General features: G+C 48.3%; 1 protein-coding gene across 2 annotated transcripts in view; it reads left to right on the forward strand.

The window, feature by feature from the left end:
• Positions 1-20,024, forward strand: part of COPS2 (COP9 signalosome subunit 2) — a 176,038-nt gene that overhangs the window by 113,970 nt on the left and 42,044 nt on the right. The window lies entirely within an intron of this gene.

Below are 20,024 nucleotides of genomic sequence, written 5' to 3' on the forward strand. Positions count from 1 at the left end.
ATGATTGCACAAATATTGTTTTTCTTTGGAAGTGTCTACAGATTGTAAATATTTAAAACCAGAAAATTTCATATTTGGCAGATTTGCAATTTCTAATGATATGCAATGGTTTTAACATAAAATAAAATTATACCTATAAACAGTCCAGACCAAATGCGATCGGAACATTCATGCAAAGGTGCAACTCTGGCAAGGAAACGGCTGTCGGGATGGTTTAGCCACATTTAGAAGTATGATCCAGTTATGGTCTCTGCTTAGTATTGTTCCATTTCTGTGATTGAAGCCTATATATGAAGAAAAAGATTTTTCTGCAGCTGGGGACACTGTGTTCCACAGGGAATACATTGGGGTGTAGAGTTGGATCTTTATCCGAGGCACCAGCAGGCTAAAGCTTTGACTGTTACCAGGATGCATTGCACCACCTCCTCTATACCCCCGACTCCGGACACTTGAGCTCAGTTTGAAAGTTGGTGGTCACTAACAGGTGGAGCAGCGCTAGGCAGCCCTGAAAAGAGCTTTTTAAGAAGACTTCAAGGGCCACAGCACTTTATGTAATTCTGACATTCTGTGCTGCGGCTCAATCACTTCCCTAGCAGCGCTGCATACTCCCGGAGCCGGGTTCAGGCACACCATCACGTGGCTGCTAATCAGGGAGTAGGTAAGAGGGTCCCGCCGGTAAATCCTGGGACCGCACCGCTGGCGTGGACACTGTACTGCACAGGGACCCCACTATATCCACCACGGCAGGGAGCACAGGTCGGATTTAACAAAGATCCGTTTTACATAGCCTCCACAGTACCCGGTGGTGAGGACCAGGATAAGGCGATGACCTGTAGCCCCTCCCCCAGCTCTACTGCTGGTGTTTCCGCCCTGGAGCTGCATTTCACTCTCCTTCACTCCCTCACAAAGATTTTGGCGCCATCTTTACATGTAGCTGTGACTGGTCTCCAGGGCTGTAGGACTTTGTCTCCTCTGTAAATCTGCCTGTTTCATCAGCGCTGTGATTTTAGAGGCACTTAAGTATTCTACATGTCATTTTAGACAGTGTTAGTTAAGAACAAGTGTACTTTAGCCTGAATATTTAGTACAAGTATTCTGAGATAGACATCCAGTATCCAGAAAGCTAGTGGGCACGGTTAAGAAGAATTAACCATAGATTAACCCCGTCATATACACAAAAAGAAAACCACAGCACTCGCCACCCCAGAAGCGGGGCACACCAATGCACTTACCACTAGCTTTCTGAATAAATTTATTGAAGTGTTGAGGATAAGTGAGCTTACTTGGGTGAGTGCTGGGTTCTCTGTATGTATTTAAGTGATATGGTCATGGGCTACATGCACCCCACCCTATGAGTGGTAAGTGCATTGATTGGTGTGCCCTGCTTCTGGGGTGGCGAGTGCTGTGGTTTTCTTTTTGTGTATATGACGGGTATAATCTATGGTTAACTCTTATTAACCGTGGCCACTAGCTTTCTCATGCACCCCTATGTGGACTCTTATTATCCTGAACCTGTCTCAGCTGTTCCTTAGCAATCTATTAGCCAGGGTAAGGTGACTAGTGTACCTTTAAAAGCCATAAAGTGTGTGGCAGGTGCACATTAAATCTAGCAGGCAGGTGATGTGTGAAACTGTAGTCAGGTTTTAAAACTCTGTGATAGTGTAGGACCTGCATGAAGGTGGGGTACCTTGGCGATCGGTTTGCAGGCTTCTGTGCACTGGCCAATCCACTTACTAAACCCCCATCATTTATTTATTGAAGTGTTGAGGATAAGAGAGCTTACTTGGGTGAGTGCTGCGTTCTCTGGTTGTTTGTGTGTGTAATAAATAAATAAATAAATATATATATGTATATATATATATATATATATATATATATATATATATAATGTAGTTTTACTTGTCCAGTGTTGTAATAACTTCTGCATTGTACCTGTGACTGAGTGTACCTGTAGCTGCTGTGTGGATTTCATTCTCTTGTATCACACTTCTTGCTATCACTATATTCTCTCTTCTCTATCTATCTATATATATATCTATATATATCTATATATCTATATATATCTATATATCTATATATATATATATATATATATATATATATATATATATATATAGTGCTACACAGTGTATACAGTTTTGTATTCTTTACTGTGTATTTCAGTCACCTCATACCTTTTTAATTCTCTGGGGTATATTCAATAAGAGTCTGATCCATTCCGACATGCAGTTGTCGGGAAAACCCGACAACCCCTATTCAAAGAGCGGCCAAATCCGACTGTCGGATTTGGCCTTTCCCTGTGTCCTGTCCTGCCGCTGCTGTCAGCGGCTGCCGGGTACGCTGACAGCAGCGGCAGGGGGAGCATTGTGAGACGGCCGGCGGGGGAGCAGTGTGCGGTGGCCGGCGGGGAAGCCGCACCACTCCCCGTCTCCTCACCTCAATACGACTTGTTTTCAAGTCGGATTGAGTTTCCTGGAAAGGGGGCCAAATCCGACAGCAACAGGCGGATTGTCTGGTATTCCGCCGATCCACCTGCTTTCCGACAGCATTCCGACAAGTTGGGTTTCCCAACTTGTCGGAAAAATTGTGCCCCTATTGAATAGGTCTGAGCCCCTTCCGACCTATTCCAGTCAGAAACTGACGTCTTTCCGACAAGACGGCAGTTTCCGACTCTTATTGAACACAGCCCTTTGTCTGTGTCCTGTATTTACTGTCGCATAAATAAGGGGGTTATTTGCAGGTATTGTGTTTGTCTGGCTGTATTGTACTGTTATGCTCTAAGGCTACATCCCCTATAATGTCTGCCACACAGGGCGGGACATCTGTGGACTCTTCTGCATCATGCAGTGCTTGCACCAAGGATTTACCTGAGGGGGAAGTTTTTGATGATGATTCAGGCACTGGTTGCCATACCTCTCCCAGTCACCCCGCAGCACCTGTGGCCAATCAGGAACCACCTTGGGCAGCATTCTCAAGTATGCTAAATACACTTGTGTCACGTGGGACCCCCTGTGCCATTACAGTCACATATTGTCCCTTTAGTTAATCCGCCCTGGGCGGACACTCTATCTACCCAGATACAACTATTAAATCAATCTTTGGTTAGACAAAAATCTAACCCACGCCCTTCTGTGGTCAAGGGGTTATCTAAGCGGGCCACTTCCTCCTCACAATCAACTAATATCTCAGATAATTAGTTTGCTGAGGATGGGGAATATACTGATCCGTCAGACACTGATACAGTAGCTTCTGACGAGGAAACTACAACTCAGGTTGATGTCCCTGACCTAGTGGAGGCTATTAAGCTGATTCTTCAAATTGATGATGAGATAGATCCCACGACTGCGTCTAAGAAACCTGATAAATTCAAATATCAGAAAGTTACTAAAGTAGTCTTACCACATTCTGACCATTTCATTGACATACATCAGGAATCCCGGTCGTCTCCAGGAAATAAATTTTTCCTGTCTAAAAAGCTGCTAGCTCGTTATCCTATCCCTGCGGAGTTGAGTAACAAGTGGGAAACTCCACCGCCGGTGGACTCTCATGTCGCCCGTCTTGTGGTGTCCTCTACTCTGCATGTTACCACCGTCACCTCACTGAAGGAGCAGACTGATAAGTGTGTGGAGTGATGCCTGAAATCTATTTACTCTCTTACTGGTGCTGTACATAGACCCACTATAGCAGCCTCCTGGGCCTCAAAAGGAATTGAAGCATGGGTTCAGGCATTAGAAGAAGAGCTACCTCAGGATATTTCTGACACTGCCAGACAATATCTGTTAAATATTACCACAGCCTCCCACTATATTCAGGAGGCGTCCACTGAGGCAGCTGTAATGGCACCAAGGCATCTACTACGTCTATCCTGGCTCGCCGAATTCTGTGTTTGTTGACCTGGACTCCAAAAAGACCTTGGAGGTGCGTCCTTTTAAGGGAGACATCCTTTTTGGGGAGGATCTGAATAAGATTGTGACGGATTTGGCAACTACTAAGACTGCGTTTCTCCTAAGTACTAATCCTTCTGCACCGAAGGCAAAGAGTACAACTTTTGGTTCCTATCAACTACCAGGGAAAGCAAAGGGTCAGGCGTACCCGAGACAGGCTCATACTTCCAAATCCACTAATCCCAAACTTAAACAATTCTGGGCCGCTCGTCAGCCTGCTTCCAAACAAGACAAGCCTGCTGCATGACTGGGCGGGCCTCCCCCTAGGGGACCCCATGGTGGGAGGCCGACTTCTGCAGATCCGACGCCTGGGTGCTGGAAGTTGTCTCTCACGGGTACGCAATCTCTTTCAATAGACGTCCCCCTCGCCAGATCTGCTCGACTGTTATCCCTTCGGATCCATTGAAAGCGCAAGCTCTACACTTTGTTGTGCAATCCCTCCTGGACATAGGAGTGGTAGTGCCGGTACCCCTGTACCAGAGAGGCAGGGGATACTATTCGACCCTGTTTCTAGTCCCGAAACCAAATGGGTCCTTCCGGCCTATACTCAACCTCAAATCATTGAACAAATTTGTGAGGGTGTCCAAATTTTGTATGGAAACCCTGCGTTCTATTGTACTGGTCATGGAACCCGAGGACTATATGGTATCCCTGGACATACAGGATGCTTACCTGCACATACCTATTGCCATTTCGCATCAACAATATCTGCGGTTTGCTATTGGCAATCTACATTATCAATTCCAGGCTTTGCCATTTGGACTGGCCACGGCCCATCGTATTTTCACCAAAGTCATGGTCATTATGACGGCCTTCTCTGTCATCAGGGAATCGGGATCCTGCCGTATCTGGATGACTTGCTGATTCTGGCGAACTCCCAAGATGTTCTCCTCAGTCATCTGGAAATGACTGTCCAATTCCTACAAGCCCACGGGTGGCTCATCAACTGGAAGAAGTCCTCCCTGGTCCCTGCTTGTAGCATGGTGCACCTGGGGGCACTACTGGACAAACACAGCCAGAGACTTTTTCTGTCACCAGAGAAAGTCCTGAAACTTCAGCACAGGATCAGATACTTCCTATCTCGCCCAAGAGTGTCAGTACACTCGGTGATGCAGATACTAGGCCTCATGGTGTCTGCTTTCGACATGGTAGAGTACGCTCAATTTCATTCCCGCCTTCTGCAGAGGTTAACCCTCTCCAAGTGGAATGGCCTGCCTCATTCGATCAGGTCTCAAATGATCTCCTTGACTCCGGAGGTTCGGCTGTCACTGGGCTGGTGGCTACAGGACCAACTGTTGAGCAGGGGCCGTCCCTTCTGGATCTGCAACTGGGTCCTACTGACAACGGACGTCAGTCTGCAGGGTTGGGGCGCGGTGCTGGAACACCACTCTCTCCAGGGTCGGTGGACCGCGGAGGAATATCTCCTCCCGATAAACATTCTGGAATTGCGGGCAGTGTTCAGTACTTTGACCCTTGCCCTGCCTCTGATACAGAACAGGCCTGTTCAAGTACAAACAGACATCGCCACCACGGTGGCATACATAAATCATCAAGGCAGCACTCGAAGCCACATGGCAATGATGGAAGTGTCAAAAATCCTTTGTTGGGCGGCACGACATATCGGCAGTGTTCATTCTGGGAGTCCTCAACTGTGAAGCGGATTTCCTCAGTCATCAGGACGTGCACGAGTGGAGTCTTCATGAGGAAGTCTTTCAACTCCTAGTGGACAAGTGGGGTCTACCAGATGTAGACCTGATGGCGTCTCGACACAATCACAAGGTCTTCGGATCAAGTAGAAGGGATCCTCAAGCAGCGTTCGTGGACGCACTGGCAATTCCATGGAACTTTCGGCTGCCATACGTGTTCCCTCCAGTGTCGCTCCTGCCCAGGGTGCTACGGAAGTGCAAGCAAGAAAGAGAAAAACTACTTCTAGTTGCTCCAGCGTGGCCCAGACGCATTGGTTCTCAGACCTGCAGGGTCTATCGATAGAGCATCCTCTTCTACTTCCTCAACGCTCAGACCTCGTTCAGGGCCCTTGTGTCTACCCAGACCTGGCCAGACTGGCTTTGATGGAGTGGCTCTTGAAGCTTCACTCCTGAGGGCCAAAGGATTCTCCGAGGCGGTCATCCAAACTATGCTGAAGGCCCCTTCTGCAAGGATTTATTAAAGGGTCTGGAATTCTTACTTCACCTGGTGTGCTGCTATGAATTACGACGCATACAAGTTCAGCACTGCCAGACTTTTGGCTTTTCTTTTTCATCCACTAGGGGTCACAGGAGTACTCTTGGGATATGGACGGTTCTACTGGAACTAGGTGCTGAACAGTTAAACTTTGACTATACCTCCCCTCCATATCCCAGAGTACCTCAGTGTTTTTTCGGTGCTCATAGAGCAACTAAGCTTGTGGAAGTGGATCCACAATTATTGATTTTTCTCTTTGATTATTTTTTAAAACATCCCTTTCCCCCTTCCAAAAGGCGAGGGTTTGGGATAGTGAAAGCTGCTCATGCAGCTGTGGGTGTCGGACCTCTCTAGAAGAGCTCCCTCATTTCCACGTGCAGGACACCTGCAGTAAAAGGCTGACAGTGCTTGCAGAGAAGCCCCGTCATTGCCCTCACCACAGGGTCCAGGTATGTGTTTGGGGCGGTCAGCTCATGCTGCCGCCCCGCTGTGTGGGATTACTGTGTCTGTGTATTATGCCGTGCACTGCCCCCAGCCGCCGCTTTCAGCGCCGCTGTGAACACCTCTCCCGCCGCGCTCAGCCACGCTGGTGCATAGCCGCTCCACGGCTCCATGCGGCATATCGTATGGCACTTCCGGAGTCATAGCAGTGGTCTCCGGATACAGAGTAGCGGTACACGGAGCACGGGGGAGAGAGGGAGGCACACACTTCTTTATCCAGGGTGTATGGTCTAACACAGCCAGCAGCGCTGTATAGATAAGTAACAGGATGGCATATATACATTTAAGTATAATCTGCTGCATAAGTTAAATGTTTGCACTTTGTGATATTCTGTGAGCATGGGGACATATTAAACCATGCTTCCTGTTTTTCCTGTTTCTCTCCAGATTTTCCTGTAATACATCTCTCCACCATTGAAGGCGCAGGGGTGTTAGGGGGATTTTGGGATCAGGCATATTACTGGCACACTTGGCCAGATATATAGAGACACCTTAGTACTATTTACTGAGTCGCACAGGTTTTCTCTCTCTTGTCTTTGTTTTTTTATTATTATTTACATAATGAGTAAGACACCTGCAAAGTCTAAGAAGCAGTTTTTCTGCAATGTCTGTAAGGGTGTATTACCTGACGGATTTACCACATGTAAAGTATGTGTGGTAAATTCCGAAACAAATACAACTCCTGCTCTGGTTCCAAATCCAGTTTCTACCCCGGACCCGCCATGGGCTATATTAGCAGATGTTTTAGCTGGTTTGCAATCAGAGTTGGCCGCCTCTCGGCAGGAGCGAGAGGCGGCAAAATCTGAATCTAGGATGAGACCGCTAGAACTTCCTGAGGGGTCTCAGCCTTACCAAAGGTCCAGATCCTCTTTGACTAAAGGGGATAAGTTTCATTTTTCTTATAAACTACCGGTTTCTGCTATGTTACTGTCTGATGATTCTTCACCAGACCTCACTATACAAGATGTGGGTGAGGAGGGCGAAGTAGACCAGCAGTCAGATGGTGACTATTTTGACAGGCCGGGTATTGATAATCTCATCAGAGCAGTGCGTCAGTCTCTGAATTTTACAGAAACTGAGGAGCCTCTGACAAATGATGAGGTCGTTTTTACTAAACGACAGAGAATTCCAATTTGTTTTCCTGTGTCAGAATATCTTAATAAAATGTTACTAGAAACAAGGAAGAATCCGGATAAACGGTTTTCTGTACCTCACAGATTTAGGTCTAGCTATCCGTTTCCAGATTCTATGACAGCTACATGGGAGAATCCGCCGTTGGTGGATTCATCTGTGTCTAAACTTACAAAGAAATTAACCATACCAGTACCAGCTGCAACTACACTCAAGGACCCTTCGGACCGTAAAATAGAGGTTATGCTGAAGTCCATGTATACAGCGGCAGGAGTGCTGCTTAGACCTGGGTTGAGTGGCATTTGGGTAACTAAGGGGTATATGCAATTGCGGTCGAATTCCCGAAATTGTCGAATTTCGGGTCATTTTCGACCAAAAAAAAAATTCGCCTATGCAATTCAGTGCTTTCCGACCAAAAAACGGACTTTCAAAATTCGACTTTTTGAAATTCGAATTTTTGCAAATTCGACTTTTCTGCAATGATATAAGTGCTGCAATTCGACCAAAGCATATTCAATTCAAGTTTGGAAATTCGACAGCAGTGCTTTTAGACAGCAAATTCGTCATTTTCAATCCGCCACACTTTGGAGGGTGAAAACAAATAAAAAAAATTTAAACATTTTTTTTTTTTTGTGTTTTTTTTTCTGGGAATAGCAGATCTATTTATATTAGAAGGGATTAGGTACTTTTTTTTTTTGGAGGCACAAATATTATTTATATATTTTTTAAAATATTATTTTTTTTTTATTTTTTTATTTATTGCTGGAACGGTAAAATCCTAAAAAAAAATGGCGTGGGGTCCCCCCTCCAAAGCATAACCAGCCTCGGGCTCTTCGAGCTGGTCCTGGTTCTAAAAATGCGGGGGAAAAATTGACAGGGGATCCCCCGTATTTTTAAAACCAGCACCGGGCTCTGCGCCTGGTGCCAAAAATACGGGGGACAAAAAGCGTAGGGGTCCCCCGTATTTCTCTAACGTCCTAGTGGATGCTGGGGACTCCGTCAGGACCATGGGGAATAGCGGCTCCGCAGGAGACAGGGCACAAAAGTAAAAGCTTTAGGATCAGGTGGTGTGCACTGGCTCCTCCCCCTATGACCCTCCTCCAAGCCTCAGTTAGATTTTTGTGCCCGGCCGAGAAGGGTGCAATCTAGGTGGCTCTCCTAAAGAGCTGCTTAGAGTAAAAGTTTGTTAGGTTTTTTATTTTCAGTGAGTCCTGCTGGCAACAGGCTCACTGCTACGAGGGACTTAGGGGAGAGAAGTGAACTCACCTGCGTGCAGGATGGATTGGCTTCTTAGGCTACTGGACACCATTAGCTCCAGAGGGAGTCGGAACACAGGTCTCACCCTGGGGTTCGTCCCGGAGCCGCGCCGCCGACCCCCCTTGCAGATGCCGAAAAGTGAAGGTCCAGAAACGGCGGCAGAAGACTCTTCAGTCTTCATAAGGTAGCGCACAGCACTGCAGCTGTGCGCCATTGTTGTCAGCACACTTCATAGCAGCGGTCACTGAGGGTGCAGGGCGCTGGGGGGGGGCGCCCTGGGCAGCAATGATAGTACCTTATTCTGGCTAAAAATACATCACATATAGCCCCTGGGGGCTATATGGATGTATTTAACCCCTGCCAGGTCTCAGAAAAACGGGAGAAGAAGCCCGCCGAAAAGGGGGCGGGGCCTATTCTCCTCAGCACACAGCGCCATTTTCCCTCACAGAAATGCTGGTGGGAAGGCTCCCAGGCTCTCCCCTGCACTGCACTACAGAAACAGGGTTAAAACAGAGAGGGGGGGCACTGATTTGGCGATATGACTACATATATTAAAATGCTATAAGGGAAAAGCACTTATATAAAGGTTGTCCCTGTATAATTATAGCGTTTTTGGTGTGTGCTGGCAAACTCTCCCTCTGTCTCCCCAAAGGGCTAGTGGGTCCTGTCCTCTATCAGAGCATTCCCTGTGTGTGTGCTGTGTGTCGGTACGTGTGTGTCGACATGTGTGAGGACGATGTTGGGAGGCGGAGCAAATTGCCTGTAATGGTGATGTCACTCTCTAGGGAGTCGACACCGGAATAGATGGCTTATTTAAGGAATTACGTGATAATGTCAACACGCTGCAAGTCGGTTGACGACATGAGACGGCCGGCAAACATATTAGTATCTGTCCAGGCGTCTAAAACACCGTCAGGGACGTTATAATGCCCATTTTACCTCAGTCGGTCGACACAGACACAGACACGGACACTGACTCCAGTGTCGACGGTGAAGAAACAAACGTATTTTCCTTTAGGGCCACACGTTACTTGTTAAGGGCAATGAAGGAGGTGTTACATATTTCTGATACTACAAGTACCACAAAAAAGGGTATTATGTGGGGTGTGGAAAAACTACCTATAGTTTTTCCTGAATCCGATAAATTAAATGAAGTGTGTGATGAGGCGCGGGGTTCCCCCGATAGAAAATTATTGGCGGTATACCCTTTCCCGCCAGAAGTTAGGGCGCGTTGGGAAACACCCCTTAGGGTGGATAAGGCGCTCACACGCTTATCAAAACAAGTGGCGGTACCGTCTCCAGATACGGCCGCCCTCAAGGAGCCAGCTGATAGGAGGCTGGAAAATATCCTAAAAAGTATATACACACGTACTGGTGTTATACTGCGACCAGCAATCGCCTCAGCCTGGATGTGCAGTGCGGGGGTGGCTTGGTCGGATTCCCTGACTGAAAATATTGATACCCTTGACAGGGACAGTATTTTATTTACTATAGAGCATTTAAAGAATGCATTTCTATATATGCGAGATGCACAGAGGGATATTTGCACTCTGGCATCAAGAGTAAGTGCGATGTCCATATCTGCCAAAAGATGTTTATGGACACGACAGTGGTCAGGTGATGCAGATTCCAAACGGCACAAAGATGTATTGCCGTATAAAGGGGAGGAGTTATTTGGGGTCGGTCCATCGGACCTGGTGGCCACGGCAACTGCTGGGAAATCCACCGTTTTTACCCTAAGTCACATCTATGCAGAAAAAGACACCGTCTTTTCAGCCTCAGTCCTTTCGTCCCCATAAGCATATCTGCCCAGGGATAGAGGAAAGGGAAGAAGACTGCAGCAGGCAGCCCATTCCCAGGAACAGAAGCCTTCCACCGCTTCTGCCAAGTTCTCAGCATGACGCTGGAGCCGTACAGGACCCCTGGATCCTACAAGTAGTATCCCAGGGGTACAGATTGGAAAGTCGAGACGTTTCCCCTCGCAGGTTCCTGAAGTCTGCTTTACCAACGTCTCCCTCCGACAGGGAGGCAGTATTGGAAACAATTCACAAGCTGTATTCCCAGCAGGTGATAATCAAAGTACCCCTACTACAACAAGGAAAGGGGTATTATTCCACACTATATTGTGGTACTGGAACCAGAAGGCTCGGTGAGACCTATTCTAAATCTGAAATATTTGAACACTTAAAAAGGTTCAAATCAAGATGGAGTCACTCAGAGCAGTGATAGCGAACCAGGTAGAAGGGGACTATATGGTGTCCCGGGACATCAGGGATGCTTACCTCCATGTCCCAATTTGCCCTTCTCACCAAGGGTACCTCAGGTTCGTGGTACAGAACTGTCACTATCAGTTTCAGACGCTGCCGTTTGGATTGTCCACGGCACTCCGGGTCTTTACCAAGGTAATGCCCGAAATGATCATTCTTTTTCGAAGAAAATGGACGACCTCCTGATAAGAGCAAGGTCCAGAGAACAGTTGGAGGTCGGAGTAGCACTATCTCAAGTAGTTCTACGACAGCACGGGTGGATTCTAAATATTCCAAAACTGCAGTTGTTTCCGACGACACGTCTGCTGTTCCTAGGGATGATTCTGGACACAGTCCAGAAAAAGGTGTTTCTCCCGGAGGAGAAAGCCAGGGAGTTATCCGAGCTAGTCAGGAACCTCCTAAAACCAGGAAAAGTGTCAGTGCATCATTGCACAAGAGTCCTGGGAAAAATGGTGGCTTATTACGAAGCGATTCCATTCGGCAGATTCCACGCAAGAACTTTTCAGTGGGATCTGCTGGACAAATGGTCCGGATCGCATCTTCAGATGCATCAGCGGATAACCCTATCTCCAAGGACAAGGGTGTCTCTTCTGTGGTGGCTGCAGAGTGCTCATCTACTAGAGGGCCGCAGTTTCGGCATTTAGGATTGGATGCTGGTGACCACGGAGGCCAGCCTGAGAGGCTGGGGAGCAGTCACACAGGGAAAAAATTTCCAGGGAGTGTGATCAAGTCTGGAGACTTTTCTCCACATAAATATACTGGAGCTAAGGGCAATTTATAATGCTCTAAGCTTAGCAAGACCTCTGCTTCAAGGTCAGCCGGTATTGATCCAGTGGGACAACATCACGGCAGTCGCCCACGTAAACAGACAGGGCGGCACAAGAAGCAGGAGGGCAATGGCAAAAACTGCAAGGATTTTTCGCTGGGCGGAAAATCATGTGATAGCACTGTCAGCAGTGTTCATTCCGGGAGTGGACAACTGGGAAGCAGACTTCCTCAGCAGGCACGACCTCCACCCGGGAGAGTGGGGACTTCATCGGGAAGTTTTCCACATGATTGTAAACCGTTGGGAAAGACCAAAGGTGTACATGATGGCGTCCCGCCTGAACAAAAAACTGGACAGGTATTGCGCCAGGTCAAGAGACTTTCAGGCAATAGCTGTGGACGTTCTGGTAACACCGTGGGCGTACCAGTCGGTGTATGTGTTTCCTCCTCTGCTTCTCATACCCAAGGTATTGAGAATTATAAGACGTAGAGGAGTAAGAACTATACTCGTGGCTCCGGATTGGCCAAGAAGGACTTGGTACCCGGAACTTCAAGAGATACTCACAGAGGACTCATGACCTCTGCCGCTAAGAAGGGACTTGCTTCAGCACGTACCATGTCTGTTTCAAGACTTACCGCGGCTGCGTTTGACGGCATGGCGGTTGAACGCCGGATCCTAAGGGAAAAAGGCATTCCGGAAGAGGTCATTCCTACCCTGGTCAAAGCCAGGAAGGACGTGACCGCACAACATTATCACCACATGTGGCGAAAATATGTTGCGTGGTGTGAGGCCAGGAAAGCTCCACGAAGAAATTTCAACTCGGTCGATTCCTGCATTTCCTGCAAACAGGAGTGTCTATGGGCCTCAGATTGGGGTCCATTAAGGTTCAAATTTCGGCCCTGTCGATTTTCTTCCAGAAAAAATTGGCTTCAGTTCCTGAAGTCCAGAAGTTTGTCAAGGGAGTACTGCATATACAACCCCCTTTTGTGCCTCCAGTGGCACTGTGGGATCTCAACGTAGTGCTGGGATTCCTCAAATCACATTGGTTTAAACCGCTCAAATCTGTGGATTTGAAATATCTCACATGGAAAGTGACCATGATGTTGGCCCTGGCCTCGGCCAGGCGAGTGTCAGCATTGGCGGCTTTGTCTCACAAAAGCCCATATCTGATTGTCCATTCGGACAGGGCAGAGCTGCGGACTCGTCCCCAGTTTCTCCCTAAGGTGGGGTCAGCGTTTCACCTGAACCAGCTTATTGTGGTACCTGCGGCTACTAGGGACTTGGAGGACTCCAAGTTGCTAGATGTTGTCAGGGCCCTGAAAATATCGGTTTCCAGGACGGCTGGAGTCAGGAAAACTGACTTGCTGTTATCCTGTAGGCACCCAAAAAACTGGGTGCTCTTGCTTCTAAGCAGACGATTGCTAGTTGGATGTGTAGTACAATTCAGCTTGCACATTCTGTGGCAGGCCTGCCACAGCCAAAATATGTAAATGCCCATTCCACAAGGAAGGTGGGCTCATCCTGGGCGGCTGCCCGAGGGGTCTCGGCATTACAACTCTGCCGAGCAGCTACGTGGTCGGGGGGAGAACACGTTTGTAAAATTCTACAAATTTGATACCCTGGCTAAAGAGGACCTGGAGTTCTCTCATTCGGTGCTGCAGAGTCATCCGCACTCTCCCGCCCGTTTGGGAGCTTTGGTATAATCCCCATGGTCCTGACGGAGTCCCCAGCATCCACTAGGACGTTAGAGAAAATAAGATTTTACTTACCGATAAATCTATTTCTCGTAGTCCGTAGTGGATGCTGGGCGCCCATCCCAAGTGCGGATTGTCTGCAATACTTGTACATAGTTATTGGTACAAAAAATCGGGTTATTATTGTTGTGAGCCATCTTTTCAGAGGCTCCGCTGTTATCATGCTGTTAACTGGGTTCAGATCACAGGTTGTACAGTGTGATTGGTGTGGCTGGTATGAGTCTTACCCGGGATTCAAAATCCTTCCTTATTGTGTACGCTCGTCCGGGCACAGTATCCTAACTGAGGCTTGGAGGAGGGTCATAGGGGGAGGAGCCAGTGCACACCACCTGATCCTAAAGCTTTTACTTTTGTGCCCTGTCTCCTGCGGAGCCGCTATTCCCCATGGTCCTGACTGAGTCCCCAGCATCCACTACGGACTACGAGAAATAGATTTATCGGTAAGTAAAATCTTATTTTTTAACACCAGCATCGGGCTCCACTAGCTGTACAGATAATGCCACAGCCTGGGGTCACTTTTATGCCGTGCCCTGCGGCCGTGGCATTAAATATCCAACTAGTCACCCCTGGCCGGGGTACCCTGGGGGAGTGGGGACCCCTTCAATCAAGGGGTCCCCCTCCCCAGCCACCCAAGGGCCAGGGGTGAAGCCCGAGGCTGTCCCCCCCCATCCAATGGGCTGCGGATGGGGGGGCTGATAGCCTTTTGTGATCATGAAAAGAATATTGTTTTTTCCAGCAGTACTACAAGTCCCAGCAAGCCTCCCCCGCAAGCTGGTACTTGGAGAACCACAAGTACCAGCATGCGGGAGAAAAACGGGCCCGCTGGTACCTGTAGTACTACTGGAAAAAAAATACCCAAATAAAAACAGGACACACACACCGTGAAAGTAAAACTTTATTTCATACGTCGACACACACATACTTACCTATGTTCATACGCCGACATCGGTCCTCTTCTCCATGTAGAATCCAGGGGTACCTGAAAATAAAAGATCAATATACTCACCTCAACCAGGCTCCAGAGATAAATCCACGTACTTGGAGAAAAAAACAAACCGAACACCCGCTCCATGCCAGACTGAAAGGGGTCCCATGCTGACACATGAGACCCCTATCCCCGAATGCAGAGAGACCTGTCAGTGACAGCTGTCACAGAAAGGTCTCTAAAGCCAATCAGGAAGCGCAACTTCGTTGCGCTCATCTGATTGGCTCTGCGCGTCTGAGCAGACAGCGCATCGCACAGCCCAGTCCATTATATTCAATGGTGGGAACTTAGCGGCTAGCGGTGAGGTCACCCGCCGGTCAGCGGCTGACCGCGGGTTAACCCCACCGCTACCCGCAAAGTTCCCACCATTGAAAGTAATGGAGCGGCTTTGCGATGCGCTGTCTGACAGCTCAGACAGTGCACAGCCAATCAGGTGAGCGCCACGGAAGTAGCGCTTCCTGATTGGCTGAAGGGACTTCAGTGACAGGAGTCACGTGATGTCCCGGGATTCGGGAGAAAGGGGTCTGATGTGAAAGCATGGGACCCCTTTCTAGTCCGGTATGGATCGGTGTTCGTTTTTTTGTTTTGCCAAGTACGTGGATTATCTCTGGACGTGGATGTACCTCTGGACGCTGGAAGGTGAGTATAATTTTTTCACAGGTACCTCGGATCGTCGGAGACCGTGGCAGTCGGCGTGTCAACATAGGTAAGTATGTGTGTGTCGGTAGTGTGTAATAAAGTTTTACTATCAAGGTGTCTGTGTACTGTTTTTATTTGGGTATTTTTTCCCAGTAGTACTACAGGTACCAGCGGGCCCGTTTTTCTCCCGCATGCTGGTACTTGTGGTTCTCCAAGTACCAGCTTGCGGGGGAGGCTTGCTGGGACTTGTAGTACTGCTGGAAAAAACAATATCTTTTTATTATCACAAAAGGCTATCAGCCCCCCCATCCGCAGCCCATTGGATGGGGGGGGACAGCCCCGGGCTTCACCCCTGGCCCTTGGGTGGCAGGGGGGGGGGGACCCCTTGATTGAAGGGGTCCCCACTCCCCCAGGGTACCCCGGCCAGGGGTGACTAGTTGGGTAGTTAATGCCACGGCCGCAGGGCACGGCATAAAAGTGACCCCCGGCTGTGGCATTATCTGTCCAGCTAGTGGAGCCCGATGCTGGTGTTAAAAATACGGGGGACCCCTACTCTTTTTGTCCCCCGTATTTTTGGCACCAGCACCAGGCGCAGAGCCCGGTGCTGGTTTTAAAAATACGGGGGATCCCTGCCCAATTTTTCCCCGCATTTTTAGAACCAGGACCAGCTCGAAGAGCCCGAGGCTGGTTATGCTTTGGAGGGGGGACCCCACGCCATTTTTTTTTCCGGGTTTTTCCCGTTTTTTAAAATCGCGGCAAAATCCGCCAAATCGGCCGATTTTCGCCCGCGATTCTGGCGAATCCGTTTTTCATTGAATATGGTGAATTCCGGAAGCCACTTTCCGGAATTCACCTGTCGAATTAAGTCGAATTAAAAAACGGCGAAAAATTGCCGCGATTCGCCGTGAATTGCATATACCCCTAAAGCTCTAATGGTATGGATAACAGAACTCAGATCTGCCTTAACTGATGATCATCTTATACTTCTCGCTGATCAAATCTGGGAAGCGGCTGACTATTTATGTACAGCTTCTACTGACGTCTGTCAGCTCACTTCTCGCCTTTCATCATCACTAGTCACAGCACGACGTGCGCTCTGGCTACGTTCTTGGCGAGCGGAGACAGAGGTCAAAAAAGGAATAGAAGCATTACCTTATGAGGGCGAGAAGTTATTCGGTCCTGAATTGGACAAATGGATTTCTGAGGCCACGGGAGGGAAGTCGGTTTTCTTACCATTTCCTCCAACAGTGCCTAGAAAAAGATATTCTGGACCGGCGTTCAAATCTTTTACACCTCAGTCCTTTCGCGGGCGTGGCAGGGGAACGGCCACACCAGGTAGACGAGGTCGGGGACGTAGTTTCCAACGAGCCAATACCACTCGTCAGGATACTAAAGTCACCGGTAAGCCAGTGGCATGACGGGCTCCCAGCCCATCTCGGTTCTCCTATTGTAGGAGCACGTCTTCAGTCATTCCAGTTGGCGTGGCTTCAGACGTCCACAGATGGGTGGATCCGCAATCTAGTTTTAACAGGTCGACTGTCTCCCGCCAATGCGTTTTTTCAGGACAGGACTGCCTCTGTCGGACGACAAGAGGGCGATTCTGCAGACTGCCATTCAGTCTCTGCTGGACGCAGCAGTTTTGGTTCCGGTCCCTGTGCACCAACAGGGTCAGGGTTATTATTCCAGTCTGTTTGTGGTACCGAAGCCTGATGGCTCGGTCAGGCCAATATTGAACTTAAAGGGCCTCAACCAGTACGTCACTTACTACAGATTCAAAATGGAATCTCTACGATCAGTAATTGCAGGTCTAGAGCCACAGGAGTTTATGATTGCGCTGGATCTCAAGGATGCGTACTTACACATTCCGATTTGGCCTCCTCATCAAAGGTTTTTGCGGTTTGCAATACGACAGAACCATTACCAGTTTCAGGCTCTACCGTTTGTCCTCTCGTCAGCGCCTCGGGTATTCACCAAGGTGATGTCTGTGATGATAGCTCATCTCAGATCTCTAGGAGTGATAATAGTTCCATACTTGGACGATCTACTCATCAAAGCTCCGTCTCAACAAATCCTCCTTCAACAGGCATTGCTGACATACAATGTACTGGTTCACCACGGTTGGATTGTCAACTTCAAGAAATCTAGTTCCGTCCCAACGACTTCAATTCCTAGGTATGATTCTTGATACGGTAGACCAAAGGATCTACCTACCTGAACAGAAAGTACAGGTCATTCGTCATCTGGTACAATTAGTGCTCAAGCTACGCACAGTCTCGGTTCATTTGTGCATACGCCTCTTAGGCACAATGGTGGCGGCTTTCGAAGCACTTCAGTTCGGAAGGTTTCACTCACGTCCTTTTCAACTGGATGTGCTCGCACAGTGGTCGGGCTCGCACTTACAGATTCACTACAGGGTAAGGTTGTCTCCAAGGACCAGAGTGTGTCTACTCTGGTGGCTCAGGGTACAGAATCTAACCGCAGGAAAACAGTGCAGCACCTGGAATTGGATAATTCTCACGGCAGACGCAAGTCTCAGAGGTTGGGGAGCTGTAGTTCAGAATCTTCAGCTCCAGGGTCTCTGGGCAGATCACGAAAGATTGCTGTCTATAAATGTCCTGGAACTCCGGGCAATTTACAATGCGTTACGACAGGCAGTGCACATGCTGCAGGCTCAGGCAGTCCAGGTGCAATCAGACAATGCGACGGCGGTCGCATACATCAACAAACAAGGCGGAATGAGAAGCCGCATGGCAATGCGGGAAGTAGCTCGAATCCTCAATTGGGCCGAGTATCACCAAGTGATATTGTCGGCAGTATTCATTCCCGGAGTGGACAACTGGGAGGCGGATTATCTCAGTCGTCGGGATTTCCATCCAGGAGAATGGGCATTAAATCCAGACGTATTTCTCATGCTGGTCCAGAGGTGGGGTTACCCGCAGGTGGACTTGATGGCATCTCGCCACAATCCTCAAACGCCCCAGTATGTATCCAGAACGAGAGATCCAGAGGCAGTGGCGGTGGATGCTCTCACAGTCAGGTGGCCATACAGTCTAGTATATCTGTTTCCACCGTTTCTGCTGCTCCCTCTATTGCTAAAACGGATCAAAAGAGAGTTCGTCACAGTCATACTAGTGGCGCCTCATTGGCCACGGAGAGCTTGGTTTTCGGATCTTCGCGGATTACTCGCAGACGATCCTTGGCCGCTCCCACTACGTCCGGACCTGTTACAACAGGGTCCGTTTCTTTACCCCGATTTAGCGCGGCTGCGTTTGACGGGGTGGCTGTTGAGACCGCCCTCTTAAGAAGAGAGGGCATTCCAGAATCAGTCATTTCAACCATGTTACGAGCTAGGAAGCCGGTGACGGCAGCTCATTATTATAGAATTTGGCGTGCCTATATAGGTTGGTGTGAAGCTAGGAAGTTTCCAACTGCATCTTTCAAGTTATCCCGTCTTTTGTTATTTCTACAGATGGGATTAGATGGAGGTCTACGTTTATCCACACTAAAAGTGCAGATATCTGCTTTGTCAATTTACTTTCAAAGACGATTGGCTCTTTTGCCATCAGTACACACCTTTATGCAGGGTGTCCTCAGAGAACAGCCTCCATTCATTCCACCTACAGCGCCATGGGACTTGAATCTGGTTTTAGATTTCTTACAGTCTTTTCATTTTGAACCCTTACAACAAGTGGATATTAAATTTCTCACTTGGAAAACAATTTTTCTTCTAGCCTTGGCTTCGGCAAGGCGAGTTTCAGATTTGGGTGCCTTGTCATGCAAGCCACCATATTTGGTGTTTCATGATGACAGAGCGGAACTTCGGACGAATCCCGCTTTCTTACCAAAAGTAGTGTCATCTTTTCACATCAACCAACCAATAGTAGTTCCTGTGTTATTAGGACATTCTGAAACTCTGGATGTGGTACGCGCTTTACGCGTTTGTGTCTCGAACGTCTACACTTCGTAAAACGGATACGTTGTTTGTTCTCTATGATGCTGCCAAGAGGGGTTGGCCAGCCTCTAAGCAGACCCTATCCAGATGGATAAAACTGACCATACGTCAGGCTTATCTTCAGGCTAGATTACAGCCGCCTACATCGGTAACAGCTCATTCCACACGTTCTGTTGGAACTTCATGGGCAGCTGGTCGTGGAGCCTCTACGACACAGCTTTGCCGGGCGGCTACATGGTCATCAGTGCACACGTTTGTGTGCTTTTATAAGTTTGATACTTTTGCGGCATCCGCATCTAGCTTTGGCCGTTTAGTGTTACAAGTGCCAAATAGCTCTCCCGCCCACGGGGGAAACTTTGGTACGTCCCAAGAGTACTCCAGTGACCCCTAGTGGATGAAAAAGAAAATAGGATTTTGGTACTTACCAGATAAATCCTTTTCTTTGAATCCATAGGGGGCACTGGACGCCCACCCAGAGCAGTTATTACCTGGTTGTGGTAAGTGCAGGGAATATTATGGTAACACACTCATACCGACTGTTTCAAATTAGAAATTCTGGTGGTCATTCCGAGTTGTTCGCTTGCAAGCTGCTTTTATCAGCTTTGCACACGCTAAGCCGCCGCCTACTGGGAATGAATCTTAGCTTA

Source organism: Pseudophryne corroboree, chromosome 6 (genome assembly GCF_028390025.1).
Source record: "Pseudophryne corroboree isolate aPseCor3 chromosome 6, aPseCor3.hap2, whole genome shotgun sequence".
Taxonomy (NCBI): domain Eukaryota; kingdom Metazoa; phylum Chordata; class Amphibia; order Anura; family Myobatrachidae; genus Pseudophryne; species Pseudophryne corroboree.